Below are 13,688 nucleotides of genomic sequence, written 5' to 3'. Positions count from 1 at the left end.
CTTCTCAGTAAGAATAAATGAGGGGAGAAGCACAACTAAAGACGTTATTCTCTCTTCCTTCCAACAAGTAGGGCAGGCACAGTATGCCAGGTCCAATAATCCGCTAACAAGCAAACAGAGATGATCTGCCTTAACTGGCAATGGCCTCCCTACAGGCCACCTCACGAGCTAGCAAGCTCGCAACACCACTGCAGCTGCAATAGGTAACTGGGACCAGGTAGCCAGAGACTCGACCAACTCCCTGGGATCTCCCTCACGTCAGGAAACAGCGGGGCAGACTCCAATCGCAAGTCAAAGTAGCACCTGCCTGTTTCTTGAATACACTGTCCAAAAGCAAGGCAACACTCGAGTCGCAGGTGACAAGAGCACCTGCAGAAGTAACACCAAGACGAGAATCCGTCAATCACTTTCCAGAGCCGTGGTGAAAATCAACAGATAAGCGGTCGTCAGGAAAATGTTCAATAATCAATGCAGCTTAGGGTTTGTGGATAGGGGAGTGCTCAAGCCCGAACTGTCTTCTGTCCGAGCACCCACCTCCGACATCAACACTCTTTCGTCATCACTCGGGCAAACAAAATACAATCATTAACACAATAGTTTAAAACAAGGTAATTGAGCGGGGAGTAGGCGAGAAACAATCAACAACACACCACTTTAAAACTACTTTGAGCTATAGTGGAAACCACTTAAAACTAGAACAAGGTTAACGTAAATAACTCAGAAAAATTACTTTACTTTAATAGAAAATTTACTTTCCTCTAATACCCACCCTTAATTAATCGTCCCAAATTAATTTCACTGTTCCTTGCAGATTTAAACAGCAGGTTTAAGAATTCTACCTGCTGCTACCACAGACCTCTTGAGTTGCTCCACTTGCTTTGCATAGTGCATAAAGAACACCTTGGATGACTACCAGCCGGTGTACGAACGAAGATGATCAATGTCCATATAATTAAAGACATTTATGGAAGAGGCAACTTTTCTCGGATCATGACTTGCGGGTGTACTGTCTGGATCCGCTCTGCGAATAAAATAGGTGAGTTTCGCCCTTAGTTGTTTCAGAGATAAATTTGAACAGCTGTCCTCCCTTAAAGTTTGAAGTTCTTTGAAGATAGACCTTTAGGCACTCCACTGGACATAGAGATGCATCTTCCTTCAGAGGGCAGATTCTCTAGGGACCCCATCTGTTGGTGGGTAGCTCGTTCTTGGTAAGAAACGTTGGGTCTGGAAATAGATTCAGTTTTCCCTCCAAGAACTGGATGTGGCATTCCTCTCTAGAGAGAGCCACTATTTCATTAACTCTGGCCCCCAAAGCGAGTGCAAACAGAAATATGACTTTTTGAGTCAAATCCTTCTAAGTGCACTCCTCATGGTTCATTATTTAGGCAAAATGGAAAATCTTATCTAGTGACCATGAAATGGGTCTTGGAGGCGCTGAAGGACTAAGCTTAGCACGGGCCTTCGGAATTCATTAAGAACGTCGTTAGAAAGATCGACCTGAAAGGCATATAATATCGGTCTTGTCAAGGCAGACTTGCACATTGATATTGGGTTGGTTGCTAAACCCTGCTCATGAAGGTGAATGAAGAATGATAAACAGAAATCTGTCGAGATTTCTTTTGGTTTCTTTGCCTTGCAAAGGACACCCGCTTCTTCCATGATGCCACATATTGTCATATGGTTTCCTCCAAAAAGTCTATACTGTCTCTTGAAACCCCAAATCTTTTTCTCATCGCTAAGGAGAGAAAATCATGAGATGCAGGTTCCGGGTTTTCTGTGATGAAGCGAAGACAGTCGACTTCTGTACTCGCTGAGACAGGGTTGGATCCGGTAGCGGTACAAACTTCAGTCGTAGTTCCAATGCCAGAGGGAACCACACGCTGTTTGGCCACTTGTGGGCCACTATTGCCGCTATCCCTTTGAAGGATCTCAGTTTGTCGAGGACCTTCAAAAGGAAGTTGTGTGGAGAGAACGTAAATCCTGGACCATATGTTCCAATCTAGGGACATAGCGTCCACTGCCTCCGCTAGCGGATCCTTGTATGGGAACACATAACGATGTATTTTCTTGTTGCCTTTCGTCGCAAAGAGGTCAATCTGCAGTTCCGGGACTTTACTCAAGATGAAGGAGAACGATCCTTCGTCTAGGGACCATTCTGACTCTATTGGTGTAAACCTAGATAGACCGTCCGCTGTCATGTTGCGGAACCCTTGAATGTGAACTGCTGACAGGAGCCATTTCTTTCTTTCCGCCAAACGGAATATGGCCAACATCACTTGGTTGATTTGAGGTCACCTCGACCCTTGTCGATTCAGGCATCTCACTATCACCTCGCTGTCTAGAACTAATCTTATGTGGGTCAAGTGGCGAGGAAATACTTTCTTTAGTATCAGAAGTACTGCCATGGCTTCTAGAAAGTTGATGTGAAATGACTTGTAAAGATTGGACCAAGCTCCTTGGACTCTCATCTGGTGAGAGTGGCCTCCCCAGCCTTCCTTTGAAGCGTCTGTGTGGATAGTAACTGACGGGGGAGGAGGTTGAAGAAGTATTGATTTCTTCAGTTGCTTGGCTTTGGATGGTACCACGGCTTGAGAAGCGTTCGCAGTCGAGTCGGTAGTGGTCTCATTAGATCTCTTTGCGCGTTTGATGCATATTTTCTTCAGACTCCTGTTGCATCCTTTAGCTGTGCTCTTAGCACTGGATCTGTTATCGAAGCAAACTGTAGAGAGCCCAGCACTCTCTCCTGTTCGCGTCTTGATATCCGTTTGGATTTTAGTAGTCTCTTGACAGATCCTACTATTTCTTTCCTCTTCTTCCCAGGAATGGAAAGTCGAAGTGACTCCAAATTCCAGTGGATTCCCAACCACTGAAATTTTTGAGCTGGAGATAGTCGAGACTTTTTGATGTTGATCTTGAATCCCAGATGTTCCAGGAACTGGATCACTATCTTGGAGGCTTACATGCATTCTGTCCATGATGCTGCCCACACCAGCCAGTCGTCCAAGTAGGGCACTACTTGGATCCCCTTTAGGCGTAATTGATGGACGGCTGCGTTCGCAAGCTTCGTGAAAATCCTTGGGGCTATGTTTAGCCCGAATGGCATGGCTCTGAAGGCATAAAGTGTTCTTTTTAACTTGAAGCCTAGGTAGGAGGAGAGGTGACAATTAATTGGAACGTGCCAATAAGCGTCAGACAAGTCTATAGAGACGGTATATGCCCTTTTCGCAGTAGGGTCCTTATGTGTTGAAGTGTGAGCATCCTGAACTTGTAGTTCACTTTGAACTTGTTGAGTGGCGACAAGTCCAGAATGACTCTGAGTTTTTCTGAGTCCTTCTTTGGAACACAAAACAGCTTTCCTTGGAACTTGATGGACTTAACTTTACAGATTACTCTTTTCTTTAAGAGTTTTCGGACATATTCTTCCAGAATGGTGTTAGAGTGTTGGAAGAACTGAGGAAATTGAAGTGGAGGACTGCTCCAGCTCCAACCTAGTCCATTCTTTATTAAGCTGTGGGCCCAGGGATCAAAGGTCTAACGATCCCTAAATAGATGTAGTCTCCCTCCTACTGGAAGCATCTTGCTTCTGCTGTTGTGGACCTGAGGCTTCCCTCCTTGACCGCGTCCTCCCCTGAATCCCCTTCCCCTTGAAGCGCGTCTAGAAGAACCTCTGGCTGTTCCTCTAGCTTTTGAGCGAGAGGAAGAAGTCTGCCTTTCAAAAGCTGGGTTAAAAACTGGCGACTGTGTCGCCACTTGTTGAGGTACCAACTGGTATGTGGTTGGAGGTTGTGCCACTATCTGAGGCACCGCAGTCGCAGGAAGTTGCTGTTGTTGCTGTCGGTAGGGCTTAGCCGGCCGAGAGGATGCCCAGGCCTTTTTGTCTTCTTCTTGGGTTGGGGACCCTCATCCGGAGAATACTTTTTCTTAAGATTTAAGCCCCACTTTTGGAGAACCTTCCTATTCTCCCTGGCGGCCTTGTCTACTACCTCTTTAACCAGTATGTTAGAAAAGAGGCCTTTACCCCAGATGCAAGAGGAGATCAGCTTCCTCGGTTCATGCCTCACCGCAGCCGAGGCGAACACGAACTCTCTACAGGCTCTCCTAGCTTTAATAAAGCTATAGAGATCCTTCGTAACTGTGGCCAGATGGGTTTTGGCCACTACCATGAACATGTCCTGGTTCTTAGGGTCACTTGCCATCATTTCTAACGTCGTTTGCAACGACATCGGTGCCGCAAGTCTTTCTTTCGTCTCTTGCTCTCTGCGCAAGAGAAACTCCGACAGCTTTGGAAGTTCCTCACCAAACTGACGTTTGGCAATATCAGCATCCAGCTTCCCGACTGAGAAGGTAAGGTGGACGTCCTTCCAGTCTTTTTGGTCCAAGGGTAAGGTCAGGGATAACGGCTTGCATTCCTCCAAGTAGGGGCATGGTTTCCCTGCCTCCACCGCCTTCAAGGCTGCCTTATATCCCTTTTCCATGAAAGGAAAGGCTGTGGTTGGAGAGGCCACAAAGGAGGGAAGCTTCTTACTGAAGGCTGGCACCTTTGAGTTCGTGAAGCCCCTCTCTTTCATCGAGCTCTTTAGTAACGCCTGTGTTTTACTATGGTCAAGAACTATGACCTCCTTCGGCTCCGTCTCCTCCTTTGAGGCTGGCTCCTTCCTAAGACGGACATAGCAGTCCGGGTAAGAGTCTTTGTTGGGCCAAAATTCCACATCTTCCAGGGGAATTGAGCCCAACTTCTCCGAGGTAACAATCTTCCCGGTTGTCATTGGCATGTGTTCGGCATACCTCCAAGGATTGGTATCCGAGCACAAAGGCAGATCCTTCACGTTGAGTCGCTTCTGGGGCCCACGTGATACTGCAAGTCTACGTATCTCCAGTTTCATCGCAGCTTCCTTTTCATCATTCTTCTTTTGTATTTATTGAATCATCTCAACAATAGAAGAAAGAGTCCTTCCCAGATCACCTGGGATAGCAGAGGATGTAGAGGGAACAGGTTCTGGGGCCGGAACCGATGTAACCGACACCTCGTTGATTTCTTCCTCTTCTATTTCTGGAGCCTGGGTCAGCTCCTCTTCCTGACCTTCTCCCAGAAGGTCCTTCTCTGTATAATCCGACACTTCTGACATCCTATCGTTCAATTGGATGTCTTGAAGGGCGGCCGAGACTTCAGAATCTACCGGATTCTGGACAGTTGGTATCTCCTCCTGAGGCTGAGGAATGACTGCATCAGCCGATGCCTTAAGGAAAAGGTAGGCTCTCATCTTTTCATTTGGAAGGTAGGGGCCTGAAGTGTTTTTCTGAAAACCCCTCACCCAGTTTAGCAAGTTTTCCCTAGCAGCATCCCATAACTCCGCTGACTTAGGGGTGTCAAATGCCTCGGTAATCAGGTTAGAACATATGGTACATACCTGAGGGTCCCATTACCGGAGATCACCTTTGGAGGCTTCACATGCTGCGTGCCTCCTGCATAAATCATGTCCACAGAAGTTCTTGCTGTGGACATTGCAGAACATACTCCTTCACTTCGGAGGGTCCTCCTGTAAAGAGAAGAAAATCCATGAGTATCAAGTGAAGGCTTTTCACTTATTATTAATACATGTAGCTTATACAGTAAAACTAGAAAGGAAAGAAGGAAAGACACATACTTGTATTTCCTGCCCAGCCAATTGCTCTAACCTCCCAAGATATCAAAACTATGGTTAATTCATATTCTAGAATACCTTATATATTTTCCTAAGCGGAAAGTTAAGGTGTAGCTCACACCTTGAAATAAAGTTTTAATATACAGGATAGAATGAATACAGAAAGAACTCACTTTCTATATATTATACAGTCTCAACAAAAGGTTGTACAAGATAACATTAAATATGTTGGAAGAACTTTAGTGTTACAACAAACTCTGTACTGTAGTTTTATTAATGCAGTGTGTACTACACCACAAATATAGTAACTACTGTACATCGCATGCTGTCGTGCCGGCCCGAATTTACCCTTGTATAGATCAAAGGTATGCTACCTTTAACTAATAGGCGGCAGGTTACTGGCTCGCAAATGTGTGCCGGCCAGCAATCGGAGGGAGAAAGGGATTGACCTTAGTCTCCGGAGGAGAAAAGAAAACCGGGGATGTGTGCGAAAATATACTAAAGCCCCATAGGCTACTAGCCTAGGTGCGGTGAGAATCGATTACCTAAATCACCGAAACTCTTTCGTATACCATCTTGGAGAAGAAAATTCAACAATATCTTACATGTATAAAATATTTTCCTATAGCTTCAATAACATAACACTCGGAAAACTTATATTATGCATGAAAGTACTAGGGCCAGACGCCTAGGCTACTAAGCCTCGAGAAGGGCAAGATCGGTTACCTAAATCGCTGAACTGAAAACTAACGGCATCATATAAGAATTCCTAGAGGAGCTAAATAGCTAGATTTATTAAAGCATAATAACCGGGAACGTCGCTCTGGCTAACTAAATGACCCATGCATAGCGAGCGACAGCATCAAGGATGCCTCCGGTAGGCAACAGCTCTTGTTTACATTAATATCACTTTTGATTTAATTCAAAACGACAAGAGCTAACATTTATACAAAGTAAAGATAATACTCAACTTTCCAGAGGCAGGAGAGGCCAGAGAAAGCATCATAATGTTGAATAATATCCAAAATTACAAGAGATCACAAGGGAAAACACCGAGTAGTAGAGCTACACGAAAAGGAATAAAGATGGCGCTGCCGTCTTCGTCATATACACACTGGAAACGGAATAGGAAAGATACCTTATGAACGGCTTTCTTTTCATTCTCGTTTTTAGATTCTTGTCACTGTAACCCCTCGAAGCGTTAATACTGTTCTGGGTGAAGTTAGCTATGTAGCGTGTCAAGAATATGTCTTCTGATATTATGCGATATCCCTGTTAGATTTATTTAGGGATATTCGCTTCAGGAGTTAGAATTCTGGATACCTTAAGGTAAAATTCTCTGGGAATATCACTGTTGTCAAATATACCCTAGGAAGCTACCCTTTAGGAACTTCCATCAGGACGACATGGCATGAGCCCAAAGATATATATATATATATATATATATATATATATATATATATATATATATATATATATATATATATATATATATATATATATATATATATATATATATATATATATATATATATATATACATATATATATATATATATTTGTGAATAAAAGCCAAATTCTTTCTGTTTTTAAGTTACTTGATAGCTAAATGCTATGATTAAACGGGGCTTTTGAGATTAAAGGTATGAATAATTACAAAATATGCGAAACACAGAATAGAAATAAGGAAATCTTAATCTGATTTCCCAGTAAAAACTGGGGTTGATTATCGTTCTAAAAAAAAAAAAAAATATTTCGAAGTTCGTGGATCCAGTATTCAGTTCTTAACGTTCAGGGTGATTCGTTTATTGATCCTGGACAAATATCAATCAGAAAATCTGCATAGAAAATTATTTTGCATTATTTTTCAATTACTGTTGTAATAAAATTAAAAAAGGATATACTTGCATCGCATTTTATCAAGGATTTTTATCTCCGTCAAAGACGTTATAAAAAAGAGTTGCGTTATTTATTTAATTGTCTGTCTGTTTGGGACAAGATTATGCAAAAACTTCTGGAAATATTTTGTCGAAATCTTCACCATATATAGATCCTTGCTTGTGGACGACTCCATTATATTTTTGAGATGATCCAGATCCGGATCCGGATTCTATTGTAGATCTGGATTCCAGATTCGGATTTTCATTTTTTGCCATTTACAGTCAGCGAATGAAAAGTGGGTTTTTTTTTGTCCGTAGACTGTAGTTAAGTGTTGTAGTTGGTTTATCCACGGTCAGCATATGAGAAAAAAAAAATAAGTGTTTGGTTTGTAGACTTGATTAAATGAATCTAATTCTCATTTTTTTGCCTACACAGTCAGTAAATGAAAAGGGCGTTACATTGTCGTAGAATTTAGATAAATGAAAGAAATAAGTGCTACATCCGTAGACTTGAATAAAATGTTGGCAATAATCATTGGCGAAGATCTGAAATCTCTGATTTGTCTTGTTTACATTTTTTTTTTTTTTTTTTTTGATACGGCATTCTTAAAAGAGGCAAACGGAGTAACCTATAATTTAAATTATTTCGTTTCCTTGGAATTTGGGCAGTATCCGATTTTTTATTTATTAAAGAAAGGGGCTATGATATGCACACTGTAAAAGACGTAGGTTATGTATAGAGAGAATATGAATCTCTCTCTCTCTCTCTCTCTCTCTCTCTCTCTCTCTCTCTCTCTCTCTCTCTCTCTCTCTCTCTATATATATATATATATATATATATATATATATATATATATATATATATATATATATATATATATATATATATATATATATATATATATATATATATATATATATATATATATATATATATATATATATATATATTTAAATAACCCATACATCTTAATACCTTAATATCTGGATTCTCTTATCGACCTCGGGCTCAGAGTCCCAAGGCAGGACCACTCAAAGACAATAGCTCTTTATTGGCCAAGAATCGATCCCTGGTCCAGGAAATTGGCATGTACATTGACTTACCATCAATCCACGAAGAATATATATATATATATATATATATATATATATATATATATATATATATATATATTTATTTATTTATTTATTTATATAATAATAATAATAATAATAATCATAATAATAATAATAATAATAATAATAATAATAATAACAATAATAATAATAATAATAATAATAAATTTCACCTTTCTGAGTGGGATACATTAATGTCATGAAAGGCTTTTCGTATCGCCATGCTCAGAAAACCTGTACTAGTCAGGACGTCCATACTGTGTTGGTGTAGTCTGAGGGATCCGGTTGAAGCCCCCCCCCCCCCTCCCACCCCCCCCCCCCCCCGCCCCACCCCCATCACCAATCCGCACTGAAGAAGCTTGGCGATGAAAACTGGCTGCAGATGTTGTTGTTGATTTATATAAATGATAAAGTTCATCATCATCATCATCATCCTCTCCTACACCTATTGATGCTAAGGGCATCGGTTAGATTTCGCCAGTTGTCTCTGCCTTAAGCTCAAACTTTAATTCAATACTTCTCAATTCATCATCTCCTACGTCCCTCTTCATAGCCCTCAACAATGCTTATCTGTCTTCCAAATCTTCTGGTGACTTGTGCGAGCCCAGTTAAACATTTGATGAACAAATGATAAAGTTAGTGATTAAAAATCAAATTTACTGGTATATTTTTTTTTGTTTCGCCAGTTGTACAGTAAATTATATTTGTAATAATGGAAATAGCATTATAATATATCAATAAAATTTATTGTTGATTTATTGTTTCACCAGTTATACAGTAAATTATATATGTAATAACGGCAATAGCGTCATAATATCTCAATACCCTCACAAATTTTGGGAAAATCTGACAATATTATACCTTAAACCAGGTTTAGAAATAAATTATATAAACCTAATTCCCTTTGTGTGACTCGTAACCACGCATGTACCATATTTGCAAGAAATGCAGATGATTCCACAATAGTGAGAATAATCCTGAAATTATTCGTAATAAAAATGATCAGATCTTTATTTAATATTTTTTAACATGGTTTACATTTCATATTGTAATAATAATTTCGGAAACAAAAAATAGTGGGCCATTGTAATATCTATCTCGAAAAGTCACTGAATTTTTTCATTAATGATCCTTTTATATTTGATAGCCTAGATTTTATACTCAATCCATTCCATCTCATAAAGTAATCATGATTAAATCACGGGATTAACAATCGGAAAAGTCTTATTCAAAATCGAGGGGATAATGTACCCATTACTTAGTTTTAGAGAATTCTTCAAAGAATTTGTTTGCCTTTTTTCGAAATATCAGATTATGTATAGATTTTCATTTGTGATTTTTGTAACCTTATATCATATTTCTTTTTATTTCTTTCTCTGCTTTAAGAAGTCGTGCTCGATTAAAAGAAATAGTCAAGTTTCTATGTTGGAAAAAGGTTACATCAACTTAGTCCTGAAATAATTTTGTCTATGCTATTGACAAATAGCTTCCCGAAAGAAATAAATTACGAATATCCAATGGCTACTTTCCTCTTGGTAAGGGTAGAAGAGACTCTTTAGCTATGATAAGCAGCTCTTTTAGGAGAAGGACATTCCAAAATTAAACCGTTGTTCGCTAGTCTTAAGTAGTGCCATAACCTCTGTACCATGGTCTTCCACTGTATTGAGTTAGAGTTCTCTTGCTTGAGGGTAAACTTGGGCATGCTATTCTATCTGGTTTCTCTTCCTTTGGTTTTTTGAAGTTTTATAGTTTGTATAGGAGAAATCATATTTAAAGTTGTGTTTATTTTCATTTTTCATTAATACTTCTGTAGTTTGTTTATTTCCTTGTTTCCTTTCCTCACTGGGCTATTTTTCCCTATTGGAGGCCTTGGGCTTATGGCATCCTGCTTTTCTAACAAGGGTTGTAGCTTAGATTGTAACAACAACAACAACAACAACCACAATAACAACAACAATGATAATTATGGTGGATAAAAAACAACAAGACCAGAGTTTTAGAGTATCACGTTTCAATTTGCATTCAAATCTTCCCAGACTGTGCCACCCAGTATGTATTACTAAGTATAGGGTAAATTTTATGTCTTGCCTTCTCCCTCATAAGGCTCGATACTACACAGTATTCTTGAAATGTTATCCAGCTGTGACCAAAATGTGCAAACATCTTTCTAATCTGGTTGGAGAATTATTATTATTATTATTATTATTATTATTATTATTATTATTATTATTATTATTATTATTATTATTATTATTATTATTATTATATTATTATTATTATTTATATGTTAATTATTATCATTAAAAACAAATTTGTATATGAATATCTGCAAATAAAAAAGAATGATACACATTGCAAAAAAATAGAAGTTGACTGAATCTGGTGAAACAAGAAACTTAATGTTTGAACATTTATTAAATTTTGGCCACAAAGATCTAAGTCCCCAACTCACACGAACTTCCTTCTCCAAATGACGTACATTTTCCAGGGACATTCCTACAGAGGATCCAATAGGTGTTTGGGGTGGGGTGGGGGGCGATAGTGGGGTTTATTTAAACTCCCCCCTTGTGCGTTTTGTAAGAGTAATTGCATTCTGTCAGCGTGTAATGGAACAGGAATCAAAGGGCTTTTCCATATGACGCTTCCCCTTGGAGGAAGCAGCCAATTTCACACCCACCAAAGGGAGGAGACAAATTTCGAGGCGGAAGAAGAGGTAGAAATTAATAAAATTCTATTGGGATAATTACACGGCAGCCTTAATGAGTTTGTGGATTAAAACCTTATATATCTCTTCATGTCATTGTTTAGTGTTTAGATGATTTCGAGCATAATGATTGGAATGCCATGCAATAATAAACTGCAACTATTTTTTTTTGCACTCAAAGGAAATAAATGTAGTCATGCAAACATCAACTATTTTTAAGCACTCAAAAGAAATGTAAGTAGGCATGCCAATTACAACTTTTTTTTTAGCACTCAACCGAAGTACAAGTAGTCATGCCAATTTGTAACTATATTTTCAGTACTCAAGGGAAGTAAAAGTGTAATAAATGAAATAGTTTGTTATTACATGTTTAAAACACATGACGTAATATGTCATTTTGGATGAAGATGCTAGCGTGAGATTTGCTGTAGTCATATAAAATCATAAACAGGATGCACTATGCAGCCTCGGCAATGTAACATTTTTCTGAAACGTCAACACCAATGCATGGTGTGAAAGATTGTGTCGTCACCGGATGCAGTTGTCTTCCGAGAAAGAATGTAACAGTTTCCATATTGTGTTTAAATGCTATGACAACTAAGCATACAATATCTGTGATATCGATCATTTAAGAGTTCATATCTATACTTCACCTGAATTGGTCATCCGACCAAACCAGCTCCACTCCTATGATGGAGATGTTTACCTCTGTTGTTTTTAGAGAATAAATACTTTTTAAAGCTATTAAGATGAACTTCATTATCAAGACTTAACATCTTAAACAACACATACTCAATGTGTGCTTATAAAAGTAGCACACTAATAAAAGTAGTCGTGCCAACTAGTAAACATTTTTTTTTTTCAGCACTAAAAAGAATTAAAAACTTTCATACTAATTTCAACATTTTTTGTAGCACTCAAAGGAAATAAAAGTAGTCATGCCAACTGCAACTATATTTTTAGAACTCAAAGGAAATAGAAGTAGTCATGCCAACTAACTTTTTTTAGCTCCAAGGGGAAATAAAAGTAGTCATGCCAACTGCAACTATGTTTAGCACCAAAAGGAAATGAAAGTAGTCATGCCAACTGCAACTATGTTTAGCACCAAAAGGAAATAAAATTAGTCAGACCAACTGCCACTATGTTTAGCACCAAAAGGAAATAAAAGAAATCATGCCAACTGCAACTGTGTTTAGCACCAAAAGGAAATAAAAGTAGTCATGCCAACTAACTATGTTTAGCACCAAAAGGAAATAAAAGAAATCATGCCAACTGCAACTGTGTTTAGCACCAAAAGGAAATAAAAGTAGTCATGCCCACTAACTATGTTTAGCACCAAAAGGAAATGAAAGTAGTCATGCCAACTGCAACTATATTTAGCACCAAAAGGAAATAAAAGAAGAAAACATACCAACTGCAACTATGTTTAGCACCAAAAGTAAATAAAAGTAGTCATGCAAACTGCAACTATTTTTTAGCACTCAAAGGAAATAAAAGTAGTCATGCAAACTGCATCTACTTTTAGGCACTCAAAGGAAACAAAAGTAGTCATGCAAACTGCAACTACTTTTAGGCACTCAAAGGAAATAAAAGTAGTCATGCAAACTGCAACTACTTTTAGGCACTCAAAGGAAATAAAAGTAGTCATGCAAACTGCAACTACTTTTAGGCACTCAAAGGAAATAAAAGTAGTCATGCAAACTGCAACTCTCTTAGGTATCCTTTAACAGAAAGAGCGTTGAACTGATTAGATTCCATTTCCGTAAATAACTGATAATATCATTTTTTCTTTTTTTAAGCCTTTAGAAATAAAGAAGAGATTAATATCACCGTTCCCTTCCCGCAAAATTGCCATGAAATAGCTCATGGCATCAAAAATTAATCCCCAAATATCCACGAAACCTTTCCAGACCATTTGCGAAATCCCCTACTCCGTGGATTACTGCAAAGCTCAATTAACTGAACAAATTCCTTTGTTAACTGTTCCTTTCAGATCATGGGTTCATATCAAATGCTTCCATTTATCCCTCTATACTATTACTGAAGACTTCCTTTATTTACCCTTTTTCATTAAGGGGACATAGTTGCTTTGAACCACTTTTCAGAAAGTTCAAATCGGTTCTTGTTTACTCGTACCGAGGTTTGTATTTCCATAAACTTTAAGCAAACATTTCTACTTATTGTCTTCATTGTAAAACCCATATGCAAGAATACTTTTTTTTACTAGTGATTATTTTATCAGAAATCTCTCTCTCTCTCTCTCTCTCTCTCTCTCTCTCTCTCTCTCTCTCTCTCTCTCTCTCTCTCTCTCTCTGTAATTTATCTATATCTATCTATCTATCTCTC

Source organism: Palaemon carinicauda, chromosome 1 (assembly GCF_036898095.1).
Source record: "Palaemon carinicauda isolate YSFRI2023 chromosome 1, ASM3689809v2, whole genome shotgun sequence".
NCBI lineage: Eukaryota > Metazoa > Arthropoda > Malacostraca > Decapoda > Palaemonidae > Palaemon > Palaemon carinicauda.
This window is presented reverse-complemented; position numbering follows the sequence as displayed.